Source organism: Carica papaya, chromosome 5 (assembly GCF_054855325.1).
Source record: "Carica papaya isolate Zhongbai chromosome 5, ASM5485532v1, whole genome shotgun sequence".
NCBI lineage: Eukaryota > Viridiplantae > Streptophyta > Magnoliopsida > Brassicales > Caricaceae > Carica > Carica papaya.
This window is the reverse complement of record NC_142313.1, coordinates 21,154,431-21,171,200: the sequence shown is the minus strand read 5'-3', so window position 1 is coordinate 21,171,200 and position 16,770 is coordinate 21,154,431. Positions and strand designations below refer to the sequence as shown.

At 44.7% G+C, this 16,770-nt stretch overlaps 19 pseudogenes; all 19 read left to right on the top strand.

Annotated features, from left to right (window-relative positions):
- Positions 1 to 297: 297 nt before the first annotated feature.
- Positions 298 to 416, top strand: LOC148255763 (5S ribosomal RNA; annotated as a pseudogene).
- A 525-nt stretch (positions 417 to 941) lies between these two features.
- LOC148255762 (5S ribosomal RNA) lies at positions 942 to 1,059 on the top strand (annotated as a pseudogene).
- Positions 1,060 to 2,244: 1,185 nt separating this feature from the next.
- On the top strand, positions 2,245 to 2,362 carry LOC148255761 (5S ribosomal RNA; annotated as a pseudogene).
- A 1,245-nt stretch (positions 2,363 to 3,607) lies between these two features.
- Positions 3,608 to 3,725, top strand: LOC148255760 (5S ribosomal RNA; annotated as a pseudogene).
- A 1,247-nt stretch (positions 3,726 to 4,972) lies between these two features.
- Positions 4,973 to 5,091, top strand: LOC148255759 (5S ribosomal RNA; annotated as a pseudogene).
- A 318-nt stretch (positions 5,092 to 5,409) lies between these two features.
- LOC148255758 (5S ribosomal RNA) lies at positions 5,410 to 5,535 on the top strand (annotated as a pseudogene).
- Positions 5,536 to 6,190: 655 nt separating this feature from the next.
- LOC148255757 (5S ribosomal RNA) lies at positions 6,191 to 6,309 on the top strand (annotated as a pseudogene).
- Positions 6,310 to 8,941: 2,632 nt separating this feature from the next.
- On the top strand, positions 8,942 to 9,060 carry LOC148255756 (5S ribosomal RNA; annotated as a pseudogene).
- Positions 9,061 to 9,265: 205 nt separating this feature from the next.
- LOC148255755 (5S ribosomal RNA) lies at positions 9,266 to 9,384 on the top strand (annotated as a pseudogene).
- A 1,720-nt stretch (positions 9,385 to 11,104) lies between these two features.
- On the top strand, positions 11,105 to 11,223 carry LOC148255754 (5S ribosomal RNA; annotated as a pseudogene).
- Positions 11,224 to 11,427: 204 nt separating this feature from the next.
- Positions 11,428 to 11,546, top strand: LOC148255753 (5S ribosomal RNA; annotated as a pseudogene).
- A 205-nt stretch (positions 11,547 to 11,751) lies between these two features.
- Positions 11,752 to 11,870, top strand: LOC148255752 (5S ribosomal RNA; annotated as a pseudogene).
- A 204-nt stretch (positions 11,871 to 12,074) lies between these two features.
- Positions 12,075 to 12,193, top strand: LOC148255751 (5S ribosomal RNA; annotated as a pseudogene).
- Positions 12,194 to 12,376: 183 nt separating this feature from the next.
- LOC148255750 (5S ribosomal RNA) lies at positions 12,377 to 12,495 on the top strand (annotated as a pseudogene).
- Positions 12,496 to 12,699: 204 nt separating this feature from the next.
- LOC148255749 (5S ribosomal RNA) lies at positions 12,700 to 12,817 on the top strand (annotated as a pseudogene).
- Positions 12,818 to 13,020: 203 nt separating this feature from the next.
- On the top strand, positions 13,021 to 13,139 carry LOC148255748 (5S ribosomal RNA; annotated as a pseudogene).
- A 206-nt stretch (positions 13,140 to 13,345) lies between these two features.
- LOC148255747 (5S ribosomal RNA) lies at positions 13,346 to 13,463 on the top strand (annotated as a pseudogene).
- A 530-nt stretch (positions 13,464 to 13,993) lies between these two features.
- LOC148255746 (5S ribosomal RNA) lies at positions 13,994 to 14,111 on the top strand (annotated as a pseudogene).
- A 661-nt stretch (positions 14,112 to 14,772) lies between these two features.
- On the top strand, positions 14,773 to 14,890 carry LOC148255745 (5S ribosomal RNA; annotated as a pseudogene).
- The last annotated feature ends 1,880 nt before the right edge of the window (positions 14,891 to 16,770 follow it).

Genomic DNA, 16,770 nt, shown 5'->3' with positions numbered 1-16,770 from the left:
AGAACTCCGTAGTTAAGTGTGCTTGGGAGAGAGTAGTAAGAGAGTAGTACTAGGATGGTTGACCTCCTGGGAAGTCCTCGTGTTGCACCCATATTTTTGCAGATAGGTTGTTCGACGTTACGCGCGAGTAGAACTATAGTCTGCTATTTTATTCATAAATGTGAGTCACGGCATTGGGGCATTTCACTTGATATTAGACAGAGAAGAAGAGGTACAGTATGCACGCACAAGGAAATAAATGAGAAAATAGGGGAGGAAAGGAGAAGGAGTGTATGTATTTGCAGCGCGAAATGAAACAAGTGCGATCATACCAGCACTAATGCACCGGATCCCATCAGAACACCGCATTTAAGTGTGCTTGGGCGAGAGTAGTACTAGGATGGGTGACCTCCTGGGAAGTACTCGTGTTGCACCCATATTTTTACAGATAGGTCATTCGACGTTATGCGCGACTGGAACTATAGTCCGCTGGTTTATTTGCAAAAATGAGTCACGGCACCGGGGCTTTTTACTTGATATTAGAACGAGAAAGAGAGGTGCAGTGTGCACGTACAAGGAAACAAATTACGGGAGGGGGGAGGGAAGGAGGAGGAGTGTATGTATTTGCAGCGCAGAAGCAAACAAGTGCGATCATACCAGCACTAATGCACTGGATCCCATAAGAACTCCGGAGTTAAATATGCTTGGGTGAGTGTAGTACTAGAAGTGGTGACCTCCTTATCGTGTTGCACCCATTTTTTTGTAGATGGGTCGTTTGACATCACGCACGACTGGAACTATGGTCCTTCATATTTTTTCGCAAATGTGAGTCACAACGCCGGGGCATTTTACTTGATATTAGAACGAGAAGGAGAGGTGCAATGTGCACGCACAAGGAAACAAATGACAGGAGGGAGGAAAGAAGGAGAAGGAGTATATGTATTTACTGCGCAGAATGATACATGTGCGATCATACTAGCATTAATGCACCAGATCTCATTAGAACTCTGCAGTTAAGTGTGTTTGGGCGAGAGTACTACTAGGATGGGTGACCTTTGGGAAGTTCTCGTGTTGCACCCGTCTTTTTCTTAATATTTTTCGTGCATCAATTTATAGTCCACCACGTGACAAGAGTGTCATTACGAGCATCGTAAATAATAGAACAAGCAAAACAGAGGTGCGGTGGGTGGTTTGTTTTTCTGGGCGTGAGTCGAGATAACGGGGCATTTTGTTTGATATTACAACTAGAAGTAGAGATGCGGTGTCCACACAGAATGAAACAAATGATGGGAGGGGGGAGGGAAAGAGAAGGGGTATATGTATTTGATGTGAGGAATAGGACGAGTGGGATCATACTAGCACTAATGCATCGAATCCCATCATAATCTGCAGTTAAGTGTGTTTGGGCGAGAGTAGTATTAGGATGAGTGATCTCCTGGGAAGTGCTTGTGTTACACACGTCTTTTTGCAGACAGGGCATCAAATATTACACGCGATTGGAGCCATAGTCTGCTAGTTCATTTGCCGGCGTGAGTCGCCGCGCTGGGGCATTTTGCTTATTATTTTTGTACTCTCATTTATAGTCCACCATGTGATAAGAGATTCCTTACAAGCATCTTACATAGTAGAACAACGAAAAAAAAGGTGTGGCGGGTGGTCTTTTAATCTGGGCATAAATCGAGGCGCTTGGGCATTTTGCTTGATATTAGAACTAGAAACAGAGATGCAGTGTGCGCGCACAGCCAAAAAAATGACATGAGAGGGGAGGAAAGGAGAAGGTGTATATGTATTTACAATGCGGAATGAAAGGGGTGTGGTCATACCAGCACTAATGCACCAGATCCCATCGAACTATGCAGTAAAGCATGCTTGGGCGAGAGTAGCACTAGGATCGGTAACCTTCTGAGAAGTCCTCGTGTTGAACTGTCTTTTTGCAAATGGGGCAGAAAACGATACATGTGATTGGAGCCATAATTCACTGGCATGAGTCGTGTCGCCAGAAAATTTTACTTACTATTTTTTCGTGCATTCATTTATAGTCTACCACGTGATAAGAGTGTCATTACGAGCATCTTACATAGTAAAATAAAAAAAAAATGAGGTACGACGGGCAGTCTTTTCTTTTAGCGTGAGTCGAGGTGTCGGGACATTTCGCTTGATATTAAAACTATAAACAGAGGTACGGTGTGCTCGCACAGCGAAAAAAATGACAGGTAGGGGGAGGGAAGGAGAAGGGGTATACGCATTTGAAGCGCAGAATGGAAGGGGTGCAATCATACTAGCTTTAACACACCGGATCCCATCGAACTCTGTTGTTAAGCGTGCTTGGGCGAGAGTAGTACTAGGATGGGTGACCTCCTGAGAAGTTCTCTTGTTGTACTCGTCTTTTTACAGATGGGGTGTCAAACGTTAAGCATGATCGGAGCCACAATCTGTCGGCATGAGTAGCGACGTTAAAAATTTTGCTTAAAATTTTATGTGCACTTATTTGTAGTCCACCACGTGATAAGAGTCTCATTACGAGAGTCTTACATAGTAAAACAACGAAAAAAGAGGTGCAAGGGGCCTCCGTTCTTCTAGGTGTGAGTTGAAACGACATGTTATTTCGCTCTATATTAGAACTAGAAGAAGAGATGCGGTATGCCCGCACAACGAAATAAATGATGGGAAGGGGGAGGGAATGAGAAGGGATATATGTATTTGCAGTTGGGAATGGGACAGTTGCGATCATACAAATACTAATGCACAGGATCCCATCAGAACTCTATAGTCAAGTGTGCTTGGGCAAGATTAGTTCTAGGATGGGTGACCTCCTGGAAAGTACTCATGCTGAACCTATTTTTTTTAGACGGGGTGTTAAATGTTAAGTGCGATCGGAGCCACAGTCTACCTGTGTGAGTCACAGGGCTTGAAAATTTTGCTTAATATTTTTCGTGCAATCATTTATAGTCCACCACGTGATAAGAGTGTCATTACGAGTATCTTACATAGTATAATAATGAAAAATAAGGTACGGCGGGCGATCCATTCATCTGGGCGTGAGTCGAGGTGTCGGGGCATTTCGCTTGATATTAAAACTAGAAATAGATGTGTGGTGTGTGCGCACAACGAAACAAATGATGGGAGGGGTGAGGGAAGGAGAAGGGGTATATGTACTTGCACCGTGGAATGGAAGGGGTGCAACCATACCAGCACTAATGCACTGGATCCCATCAAATTTCGTAGTTAAGTGTGTTTGGGCGGAAGTAGTACTAGGATGGGTGACCTCCTGGAAAGTTCTCATGTTCCACTCGCTTTTTTACTGACGGGACATTATACATTATGCGCGATCAAAGCTATTGTCTCTCGGAGTGAGTCACAACGCCAAGACATTTTTCTTAATATTTTTTGTGCATTCATTTATAGTTCGCCACGTAATAAGAGTGTCATTACGAGCATCTTACATAGTAGAATAACCAAAAATGAGGTGCAAGGGGTAGTCCGTTCATCTGGGCGTGAGTCGAGGTGCCGGAGAATTTTGCTCTATATTAGAACTATAAGCAGAGGTGTGGTGTTCGCGCATAGCGAAACAAATAACAGGGGGGAGGGAGGGAGAAGGGGTATATGTATTTGTAGCGCAAAATAGAAGAGGTGCGATCATACTAGCACTAATGCACCGGATCCCATTGAACTCCGTAGTTGAGCGTGCTTTGGCGAGAGTAGTACTAGGATGGGTGATCTTTTGGGTAGTGTTCGTGTTGCGCTCGTCTTTTTACGGATGGGGTGTTAAACGATATGCGCAATAGGAGCCATAGTCTGTCGGTATGAGTCGTGGCGCTAGATTTTTCGTGCATTCATTTATAGTCCATCACGAGATAAGAATGTCATTACGATTATCTTACATAGTAGAATAATGAAAATAGAGTTGTGGCGGGCAATCTGTTCATCTGTGCATGAGTCGAGATACCTTGGCATTTTGCTTTATATTAGAACTAGAAATTGAGGTGTGGTGTGCGTGCACAATAAAATAAATGATGAGATGGGAGAGGGAAGGAGAAGTGGTATATGTATTTGCAGCGTGGAATGGAAGGGGTTCAATCATACCAGCACTAATGCATCAGATCCCATCGAACTTCGTAGTTAATCGTGCTTGGGCGAGAGTAGTACTAGGATGGGTGATCTACTAGGAAGTTCGCATGTTGCACCCTTCTTTTTGCAGATGGGGCGTTACGCGGGACTAGAGCGACAGTCGCCGATTAATTCGCAAACATGAGTCACGGCGCCGGAGTATTTTGCTTAATACTATTCGTGCATTCAATTACAACCCACTACGTGATAAGGTTATTATTACGAGCATCTTACATAGTAGAACAACAAAAAAGGAGGTGCGGCGGGTTTTTCGTTCATATAGACATGAAGCGAGGCGCCTGGACATTTTGCTCGATATTAGAACTAGAAGTAGAGGTGCGTTGCGCGCACAGCGAAACAAATGATGGGAAGGGAGAGGGAAGGAAAAGGGATATATGTCTTTGCGGCACAAATTAGAAGGGGTGCAATCATACCAGCAGTAGTTCACGAGATCCATCAGAACTCTGCAGTTAAGTGTGCTTGGGTGAGAGTAGTTCTACGATGGGTTACCTCTTGGGAAGCACTCATGTTGAACCCTTTTGTTTACAGACAGGGCATTAAATGTTATGCAGGACTGGAGCGACGGTCCGCCTGTTCATTCGTAAACGTGAGTCACGGTCCCGAGGCATTTTGCTTAATACTTTTCGTGCATTCAATTAAATCCCATCACATGATGAGAGTGTCATTGCAAGCATCGTAAATAGTAGAACAACAAAAATTGAGGTGCGGCGGGCGATCCGTTCATATGGGCATGAGTCGAGGTGCCAGGGCATTTCACTCGATATTAGAACTAGAAGCAGAGATGAGTTGCACGCACAGCGAAATAAGTGACGGGAAGGGAGAGGGAAGGAGAAGTGGTATATGTCTTTGCGGCGCAAATTAGAAGGGGTGCGATCATACCAGCACTAGTTCAACGGATCCCATCAGAACTCCGCAGTCAAGCGTGCTTGGGCGAGAGTAGTACTAGGATGGGTGACCTCTTGGGAAGTGCTTGTGTTGCACCCTTCTTTCTATAGATAGGACGTTAAATGTTATGCAGGACCGGAGCGACGGTCCACCTGGGCATTTTGCTTAATATTTTTTGTACATTCAATTAAAACCAATCACGTGATAAGAGTGTCATTGCGAGTACCTTACATAATATAACAAAACAAAACGAGGTGCGGTGGGTGATCCGTTCATATGGGCATGAGTCGAGGCGTCGGGGCATTTTGCTTAATATTAGAACTAGAAGAAGAGGTGAGGTGCGCACACAGTGAATCAAATGACAGGAGGGGAGAGGAAAGTAGAAGTGGCATATTTATTTGCGGTGCAAACAAGAAAGGGTGCGATCATACTAGCATTAGTTCACCAGATCCCATCAGAACTCTGCAGTTATGCGTGCTTGGGCGAGAATAGTACTAGGATGGGTTACCTCCTGGGAAGCTCTCAGCTCTCGTGTTGCATCATTCTTTTCTTAGACTGCGCGTTAAACGTTACGTGGGACCAGAGCGACGGTCCACCGGTTTATTCGCAAATGTGAGTAACGGCGCCAGGGTATTTTGTTTAATACTTTTCGCGCATTCAATTAAAGCCCATGACATGATAAGAGTGTTTGCGAGTATATTACATAGTATAACAACAAAAAACGAGAAGCAGTGGTGACCTCCTCGGAAGTCCTTATGTTGCACCTATTTTTTTCAGATGGGGAGTTCGACATTACGCGCGGTTGGAACTATGGTCCGCTGGTTTATTCGCAAATGTGAGTCATGGCACCGAGGCATTTTACTTGATATTAGAACGAGAAGGAGAGGTGCAGTATACACGCACAAGGAAACAAATGACAGGAGGGGGTTAAGTGTGCTTGGGAGAGAGTAGTACTAGGATGGTTGACCTCCTGAGAAGTTCTCGTGTTGTACCCATTTTTTTGCAGATAGGTTGTTCGACGTTATGCGCGAGTAGAACTATAGTCTGCTGTTTTATTCATAAATGTGAGTCACGGCGCTGGGAAATTTTACTTGATATTAGAACGAGAAGAAGAGGTACAGTATGCACGTACAAGGAAATAAATGAGAAAAGAGGAGAGGAAATGAGGAGTGTATGTATTTGCAGCGCGGAATGAAACAGGTGCGATCATATCAGCACTAATGCACCGGATACCATCACAACTCCGTAGTTAAGTGTGCTAGGGAAAGAGTAGTACTAAGATGGGTGACCTCTTAGGAAGTCCTCGTGTTGCACCCATTTTTTTGCAGATGGGTCCTTCGACATTTCACGGGACTAGAACAATGGTTCGCTAGTTTATTCGCAAATGTGAGTCACAGTGCCGGGACATTTTACTTGATATTAGAATGAGAAGGAGAAGTGCAGTGTGCACACACAAGAAACAAATGAGAGACGGAGGGAAGGAAGGAAAAGGAGTGTATGTATTTACAGTGCGGAATCAAAAAGGTGCGATCATACCAGCACTAATGCACCAGATCCCATCAGAACTCCACAGTTATGCTTGGGCGAGAGTAGTAATAGGATGGGTGATCTCCTCGTGTTGTACTCATTTTTTTTGCAGATGGATCCTTCGACGATACGCGCGACTGGAACTATGGTCCGCTGGTTTATTCGCAAATGTGAGTCACGGTGCCAAGACATTTTACTTGATATTAGAACAAGAAGGAGAGGTGCAGTGTGCATGCACAAGGAAACAAATGACGGGAGGGGGGAGGGAAGCAGAAGGAGTGTATGTATTTGTAGCGCATAATGGAACAGGTGCCATCATACCATCATTAATTCACTGTATCCCATCAGAACTCCGCAGTTAAATGTGCTTGGGTGAATGTAGTACTAGGAGTGGTGAACTCCTGAGAAGTCCTTGTGTTTCACCTATTTTTTTCAAATGGGGCGTTCGACGTTAAATGCGACTGGAAATATGGTCCGCTGGTTTATTCGCAAATGTGAGTCACGACGCTGGATCCCATCAGAACTCCGCAGTTATGTGTGCTTGGGCCAGAGTAGTACTTGGATGGGTGACCTCCTAGGAAGTACTCGTGTTGCACCCATTGTTTTACAGATGGGATGTTTGACGTTACGCGCGACTGGAACTATGGTCCGCTGGGTATTCGCAAATGTGACTCACGGTGCAGAGGCATTTTACTTGATATTAGAATGAGAATGAAAGGTGCAGTGTGCACGCCAAAAGAAATAAATGATGGGATGGGGGAGGGAAAAAGAAGGAGTGTATGTATTTGCAGCGCATAATGAAATAGGTGCGATCATACAAGGACTAATACACCGGATCCCATCAGAACTACGCATTAAAGTGTGCTTGGGCAAGAGTAGTACTAGGATGGGTGATCTCCTCGGAAGTACTCGTGTTGCACCCATTTTTTTAAAGATGGGTCGCTCAATGTTACTCGCGACTGGAATTATGGTCTGTTGGTTTATTCGCAAATGTGAGTCATAGCACCGGCGCATTTTACTTGATATTAGAAGGAGAAGAAGATGTGCATTGTGCACGCACAACGAAACAAATGACTAGAGTGTGGAGGGAAGGAGAAGGAGTGTATGTATTTACAGCGCGGAATGAAACAGGTGTCATTATACCATCATTAATTCACCAGATCCCATCAGAACTCCATAGTTAAATGTGCTTGGGCGAGTGTAGTACTAGGAGTGGTGACCTCCTGGGAAGTCCTCGTGTTGCACTCATTTTTTTACAGATGGGTCGTTCGACGTTACGCGCGACTCGAATTATGGTCCGCTGGTTTATTCGCAAATATGAGTTAAGGTGCCGGAGTATTTTACTTGATATTAGAAAGAGAAGTAGAGGTGCAGTGTGCACGCACAAGGAAACAAATGACCGGAGGGGGAGGGAAGGAGAATGAGTGTATGTATTTGCAGCACGGAATGAAACAAGTCCGATCATACCAGCACTAATTCACTGGATCCCATCAAAACTCCACTGTTTAGTGTGCTTGGGCGAGAGTAGTATTAGGATGGTTGACCTCCTGGGAAGTATTCGTGTTGCACCCATTTTTTTGCTGATCATTTGACGTTACGCGCGACTGGAACTATGGTCCACTGATTTATTCGCAAATGTGAGTCATGGCGCCAATGTATTTTACTTGATATTAGAACGAGAAGGAGATGTGCATTTTGCACGCACAATGAAACGAATGATGGGAGGGTGGAGGGAAGGAGAAGATGTGTATGAATTTGCGGCGCAGAATGAAATCAGTGCCATCATACCATCACTAATTCATCCGATCCCATCATAACTACGCAGTTAAATATGTTTGGGCGAGTGTTGTACCAGGAGTGGTGACCTCCTAGGAAGTCCTTGTGTTTCATCTATTTTTTCCAGATGGGGCATTCGACGTTAAGTGCCACTGAAACTATGGTCTGCTGGTTTATTCGCAAATGTGAGACACGACACCGAAGCATTTTATTTAATATTAGAACAAGAAGAAGAGCTGCAGTGTGCACGCATAAGGAAACAAATGACGGGAGGGTGGAGGGAAGGATAAGGTGTGTATGTATTTGCAGCGCGGAATGAAACAGGTGTGATCATACCAACACTAATGCACCGAATCACATCAGAACTCCGCAGTTTTGTGTGTTTGGGCAAGAGTAGTACTAGGATGGGTGACCTCCTGGGCGGTACTCTTATTGCACCCATTTTTTTCCAGATGGGTCATTCGACGTTACGCACGACTGGAACTATGGTCCGCTGGTTTATTCGCAAATGTGAGTCACGGTGCCGAGGCATTTTACTTGATATTAAAATGAGAAAGAGAGTTGGAATGTGCACGCACAAGAAAACAAATGACGGGAAGGGGAGGGAAGGAGAAGGAGTGTATGTATTTGAAGCGCCGAATGAAATAGGTGCCATTAAACCATCACTAATTCACCGGATCCCATCAGACCTCCGCAGTTAAGCGTGCTTGGGCGAGAGTAGTATTAGGATGGGTGACCTCCTGGGAAGTACTCGTGTTGCACCTATTTTTTTACAGATGCGTTGTTTGACGTTATGCGCGAATGGAACTATGGTTCGCTGGTTTATTCGTAAATGTGAGTCAAGGCGCCGGTGTATATACTTGATATTATAAAAAGAAGCTGAGGTTCAGTGTGCACGCACAAGGAAACAAGTGAAAGGTGGGGGGAGGGAAGGAAAAAGAGTGTATGTATTTGCAGCGCAGAATGAAACAGGTGCAATCATACCAGCACTAATTCAACGGATCCCATCAGAACTCCGCAGTTAAGTGTACTTGGGCGAGAGTAGTATTAGGATGGGCGACCTCCTAGGAAATACTCGTGTTGCACCCATTTTTTTGCAGATGGGTCGTTCGATGTTATGCATGACTGGAACTTTGATCCACTGTTTTATTCGCAAATGTGAGTCACGTCGCGGATGCATTTTACTTAATATTAGAACGAGATGGAGAGGTGCAGTGTACACGCACAAGGAAACAAATAATGGGAGGTGGGAGGAAATGAGAAGGAGTGTATGTATTTGCAGCGCAAAATAAAATATGTGCGATCATAACAGCACTAATTCACTAGATCCCATTAGAACTCCGCATTTAAATCTGCTTGGGCGAGAGTAGTACTAGGATAAGTGACCTCCTCGGAAGTACTCATGTTGCATCCATTTTTTTGCAGATGGGTCGCTCGATGTTAAGCGCGACTCGAACTATGTTTCGCTGGTTTATTCGCAAATGTGAGTGACGGTGCCGAGGCATTTTACTTGATATTAGAACGAGAAGTAGAGATGCAGTGTGCATGCATAAGAAAACAAATGACGGGAGGGGGGAGGGAAGGAGAAGCAGTGTATGTATTTTTTTACAGATGGGTCGTTCGATGTTACGCGTGACTGAAGCGATGGTTCGCTGGTTTATTCGCAAATGAGAGTCATGGCACCGATGCATTTTACTTAATATTAGAACGAGAAGTAGATGTGCAGTGTGCTCGCACAAGGAAACAAATGATGGGAGGGGAGAGGGAAGAAGAAAGAGTGTATTTATTTACAGCGCAGAATGAAACAGGTGCGATCATACCAGCACTAATACACTGAATCCCATCAGAACTCTGCATTTAAGTGTGCTTGGGCAAGAGTAGTACAAGGATGAGTGACCTCTTGGAAAGTCCTCGTATTGCAACTATTTTTTACAGATGGGTCGTTCGACGTTACGCGCTAGTGGAACTATAGTCCGTTGGTTTATTTGCAAATGTGAGTCACGGCGCAGGGTTATTTTACTTGATATTATAACGAGAAGGAGAGTTGCAGTATGCATGCACAAGAAAACAAATGACGGGAGGGGGGATGGAAGGAGAAGGAGTGTATGTATTTGCAGTGCATAATGAAACATTTGCGATCATAACCTCATTAATTCACCGGATCCAATCAGAACTCCGCATTTAAGTTTACTTGGGTGAGAGTAGTTCCAGGATGGGTGACCTCCTAAGAAGTCCTCGCGTTTCACCCATTGTTTTACAGATGGGTCCTTCGACATTACGCGCGAATAGAATTATGAACTGTTGGTTCATTCGCAAAGGTGAGTCACGGTGCCGGGGCATTTTACTTGATATTAGATCGAGAAGGAGAAATGCAGAGTGCACGCACAAGGAAACAAATGACGGGAGGGGGGATGGAAGGAGAAAGAGTGTATGTATTTGCAGCGCAGAATGAAATGTGAGCGATCATACCAGCACTAATGCAACGGATTCTATCAGAATTCTGAAGTTAAGGATGCTAGGGCGAGAGTAGTACTAGGATGGGTGACCTCCTGCGAAGTTCTTATATTTCACCCATTTTCTTGGGAAGTCCTCGTGTTGCACCCATTTTTTTCAAATGGATCGTTCGACGTTATGCGCGACAGAAACTATGGTCCACTAATTTATTCGTAAATGTGAGTCACGACGTTGGGACATTTTACTTGATATTAGAACGAGAAGCAGAGGTGCAATATGCACGCACAAGAAAACAAATGACGGGAGCGGGGATGAAAGGAGAAGGTTTGTGTGTTTTTTAAGCGCAAAATGAAATAGGTGCGATCATACCAGCACTAATGCACCGGATCCCATCAGAACTCTGCAGTTATGTTTGTTTGGGCGAGAGTAGTAGTAGGATGGGTGACCTCTTGGGAAGTACTCGTGTTGCACCTATTTTTTTGCAGATGATTCTTTCAATGTTACGCGCGACTTGAATTATGGTCCGCAGGTTTATTCACAAATGTGAGTCACGACGCCGTAGCATTTTACTTGATATTAGAACGAGAACGAGAGGTGCAGTGCGACACACAAGGAAACAAATGACGGGAGGGGGAAGAAAGGAAAAGGAGTGTACGTATTTGCAGCGCAAAATTAAACAAGTGCGATCATACTAGCAGTAATGCACCGGATCCCATCAGAACTCTACAGTTAAGTGTGCTTGGGCGAGAGTAGTACTCGGATGGGTGACCTCCTAAGAAGTACTCGTGTTGCACCCATTTTTTTGCAGATGATTCTTTCGACGTTACGCGCGACTTGAATTATTGTCCGCAGGTTTATTCGCAAATGTGAGTCACGGCGTCGTGGCATTTTACGTGATATTAGAACGAGAACGAGAGGTGCAGTGCGCACGCACAAGGAAACAAATGATGGGAGGGGGAAGAAAGGAGAAGGAGTGTATGTATTTGCAGTGCAAAATTAAACAGGTGCGATCATACCAGGACAAATGCACCGGATCTCATCAGAACTCCCCAGTTAAGTGTGCTTTGGTGAAAGTAGTACAAGGAAGGGTTACCTCTTGGGAAGTTCTCATGTTGCACCCATTTTTTTCAGATGGGTCATTTGATGTTACGCGCGACTGGAATTATGGTGCCCTGGTTTATAAGCAAATGTGAGTCAAGATACAGGGACATTTTAATTGATATTAAAACGAGAAGGAGAGGTGAAGTGTGAACACACCAGGAAACAAATGATGGGAGGGGGAAGAAATGAGAAGGAGTGTATATATTTACAATGCGAAATAGAACAGGTGCGATCATACCAGCACTAATGCACCGGATCCCATCAGAACTCCGTAGTTAAGGGTGCTTGGGCAAGAGTAGTACTAGGATGGGTGACCTTCTGTGAAGTTATTATATTTCACCCATTTTCTTGGGAAGTCCTCGTGTTGCACCCATTTTTTTCAGATGGATCGTTCGACGTTACGCGTGACGGGAACTATGGTCCGCTGGTTTATTCGCAAATGTGAGTCACGACGTTGGGACATTTTACTTGATATTAGAACGAGAAGCAGAGGTGCAGTGTGCACGCAAAAGAAAACAAATGAAACAGTTGCGATCATACGAGCACAAATGCACCGGATCCTAGCAGAACTCCGCAGTTAAGTGTGCTTTAGCGAAAGTAGTACAAGGATGGGTTACCTCCTGGGAAGTTCTCGTGTTGCACCCATTTTTTTTATATGGGTCGTTCAACGTTACGCGCGACTGGATCTATGGTCTGCTGGTTTATACGCAAATGTGAGTCAAGATGCAGGAGCATTTTAATTGATATTAGAACGAGAAGGAGATGTGAAGTGTGAACGCACAAGGAAACAAATGACGGGAGGGGGAAGAAAGGAGAAGGAGTGTATGTATTTGCAGCGCGAAATTAAACAGGTGCGATCATACCAGCAGTTATGCACCAGATCCCATCAGAACTCTGCAGTTAAGTGTGCTAGGGCGAGAGTAGTACTCGGATGGGTGACCTCCTTGAAGTTCTCGTGTTGTACCAATTTTTTTCCAGACGGGTCGTTCGACATTACGCGCGACTGGAACTATGGTCCGCTGGTTTATACGCAAATGTGAGTCAAGAAGCAGGGGCATTTTAATCGATATTAGAACGAGAAGGAGAGGTGCAGTGTGAACGCACAAGGAAACAAATGATGGGAGGGGGGGAAGGAGAAAGAGTGAATGTATTTGCAACACGAAATGAAACAGGTGCGATAATACCAGCACAAATGCACCGAATCCAATCAGAACTCTGCAGTTAAGTGTGCTTTGGCGAAAGTAGTACAAGGATGGGTTACCTCCCCTGAAGTTCTCGTGTTGCACCCATTTTTTTTTCAGATGGGTCGTTCGAAGTTACGCGCGACTGGAACTATGGTCCGCTGGTTTATACGCAAATATGAGTCAAGACGCAGGGGCATTTTAATTGATATTAGAACAAGAAGGAGAGGTGAAGTGTGAATGCACAAGGAAACAAATGACGGGAGGGGGAAGAAAGGAGAAGGAGTGTATGTATTTGCAGTACGAAATTAAACAGGTGTGATCATACCAGCAGTTATGCATCGGATCCCATTAGAACTCTGCAGTTAAGTTTGCTAGGGCGAGAGTAGTACTCGGATGGGTGACCTCCTTGAAGTTCTCGTGTTGTACCAATTTTTTTTCTGACGGGTCGTTCGACGTTACGCGCGACTGGAACTATGGTCCGCTGGTTTATACGCAAATGTGAGTCAAGAAGAAGGGGCATTTTAATCGATATTAGAAGGAGAAAGAGAGGTACAGTGTGAACGCACAAGGAAACAAATGATGGGAAGGGGGGGAAGGAGAAGGAGTGAATGTATTTGCAGCAGGAAATGAAACAGGTGCGATCATACCAGCACAAATGGACCGAATCCCATCAGAACTCTGCAGTTAAGTGTGCTTTGGTGAAAGTAGTTGAAGGATGTGTTACCTCCTCTGAAGTTCTCGTGTTGCACCCATTTTTTTTTTCAGATGGGTCATTGGACGTTACGCGCGACTGGAACTATGGTCCGCTGGTTTATACGCAATTGTGAGTCAAGATGCAAGGGCATTTTAATTGATATTAGAACGAGAATGAGGGGTGAAGTGTGAACGCACCAGGAAACAAATGACGGGAGGGGGAAGAAATGAGAAGGAGTGTATACATTTGCAGCGCGTAATGAAACAGGTGCGATCATACCAGCACTAATGCACCGGATCCCATCAGAACTCCGTAATTAAGTGTGAATGGCGAGAGTAGTACTCGGATGGGTGACCTCCTGGTAAGTCCTCGTGTTGTACCCATTTTTTCTCAGATTGGTCATTCGACGTTACGCACGAATGGAATTATGAACCGCTGGTTCATTCGCAAAGGTTAGTCACGGTACTGGGGCATTTTACTTGATATTAGAACTAGAAACAGAGATGCAGTATGCGCGTATAGCAAAAAAAAATGACAAGAGAGGGGAGGAAAGGAGAAGGGGTATATGTATTTGCGATATGGAATGGAAGGGGTGCGATCATACCAGCACTAATGCGCTGAATCCCATCAAACTATGCAGTTAAGCATGCTTGGGCGAAAGTAGTACAAGGATCGGTAAGCTCATGAGAAGTCCTCATGTTGCACTGTCTTTTTGCGAACGGGCGTAAAACGATACATGTGATCAGAGCCACAATTCGCTGGCGTGAGTCGTGTCGCCAGAAAATTTTGCTTACTATTTTTTTGTGCATTCATTTATAGTCTACCACGTGATAAGAGGGTCATTACGATCATCTTACATAGTAGAATAAAGAAAAATGAGGTACGGTGGGCGGTTCTTTCTTCTGGCATGAGTCGAGGTGTCGGGGCATTTTGCTTGATATTAGAACTATAAACAGAGGTGCGGTGTTCGCGCACAGCGAAAAAAATGACGGGTGGGGGGAGGGAAGGAGAAGGGGTATATGAATTTGCAGCACGGAATGGAAGGGGTGCAATCATACTAGCATTAATACACCGGATCCCATCGAACTCCGTAGTTAAGCATGCTTGGGCAAGAGTAGTACTAGGATGGGTGATCTCTTGGGAAGTTCTCTTGTTGCACCCGTCTTTTTGCAGATGGGGCGTCAAACGTTACACGCGATCGGAGCCACTGTCCGCCGGCATAAGTAGCGACGTTGAAACATTTTGCTTAATATTTTATGTGCACTTATTTTTAGTCCACCACGTGATAAGAGTCTCATTACGAGAGTCTTACATAGTAGAACAACGAAAAAAGAGGCGCAGCAGGCCTCCGTTCTTTTGGGCGTGAATCGAAGCAACATGACATTTCACTCTATATTAAAACTAGAAGCAGAGATGTGGTATGCCCGCACAGCGAAATAAATGATGGGAGGGGGGAGGGAAGGAGAAGGGCTATATGTATTTGCAGTGGGGAATGAGACAGTTGCGATCATACAAACACTAATGCACACGATCCCATCAGAACTCTATAGTCAAGCGTGCTTGGGCGAGATTAGTTCTAGGATGGGTGACCTCCTGAAAAGTCCTCGTGTTGAACCCGTCTTTTTGTAGACGGGGTGTTAAACATTAAGTGTGATCGGAGCCACAATCTGTCGGTGTGAGTCACGGGGCCTGAAAATTTTGCTTAATATTTTTCATGCATTCATTTATAGTTCACCACGTGATAAGAGTGTCATTACGAGTATCTTACATAGTATAACAATGAAAAACGAGGTACGGCGGGTGATTCATTCATCTGGACGTGAGTCGAGGTGCTGGGGTATTTCGCTTGATATTAGAACTAGAAACAAAGGTGTGGTGTATTCGCACAACGAAACAAATGACGGGAGGGGTGAGGGACGGAGAAGGGGTATATGTACTTGCACCGTGGAATGGAAGGGGTGCAACCATACCTGCACTAATGCACTGGATCCCATCAAATTTCGTAGTTAAGTGTGTTTGGGCGGAAGTAGCACTAGGATGGGTGACCTCCACGAAAGTTCTCATCTTCTACTTGTTTTTTTGCTGACGGGACGTTAAACATTATGCGTGATCAAAGCCATTGTCCGTCGGAGTGAGTCGCAACGCCAAGACATTTTTCTTAATATAAATTGTGCATTCATTTATAGTTCGCCACGTAATAAGAGTGTCATTGCGAGCATCTTACATAGTAGAATAAAGAAAAATGAGGTGCAGGGGGTAGTCCGTTCATCTGGGCATGAGTCGAGGTGCCGGAGCATTTTGCTCTATATTAGAACTATAGGCAAAGGTGCAGTGTTCGTGCATAGCGAAACAAATAACAGGGGGGAAGGGAGGGAGAAGGGGTATATGTATTTGTAGCGCAAAATAGAAGAGGTGCGATCATACTATCACTAATGCACCGGATCCCATCGAACTCCGTTGTTGAGCGTGCTTTAGCGAGAGTAGTACTAGGATGGGTAATCTTTTGGGAAATCCTCGTGTTGTGCTCGTCTTTTTACAGATGGGGTGTTAAATGTTATGCGCAATAGGAGCCATAGTCCGCCGGCATGAGTCGTGGCGCCAGAATATTTTGCTTAATATTTTTCGTGCATTCATTTATAGTTTACCACATGATAAGAGTGTCATTACGAGCATTTTACATAGTAGAACAATGAAAAACGAGGTACGACAGGCAGTCCATTTATCTAGGAGTGAGTCGAGGTGCCCGGACATCTCGCTTGATATTAGAACTAGAAACAGAGGTGTAGTGTGCATGCATAGCGAAACAAATGACAAAAAGGGGGAGGGATGGAGAAGGGATATATGTATTTGCAGCACAAATAGAAGGGGTGCGATCATACCAACACTAATACATCAGATCCTGTCGAACTCTGCAGTTAAGTGTGCTCCGGTGAAAGCAGTATTAGGATGGGTGACCTCTTGCAAAGTCCTCGTGTTCTACCCGTCTTTTTATGGACGGGGCGTTAAATATTACGCATGACCAGAGCGACAGTCTGTCAGTGT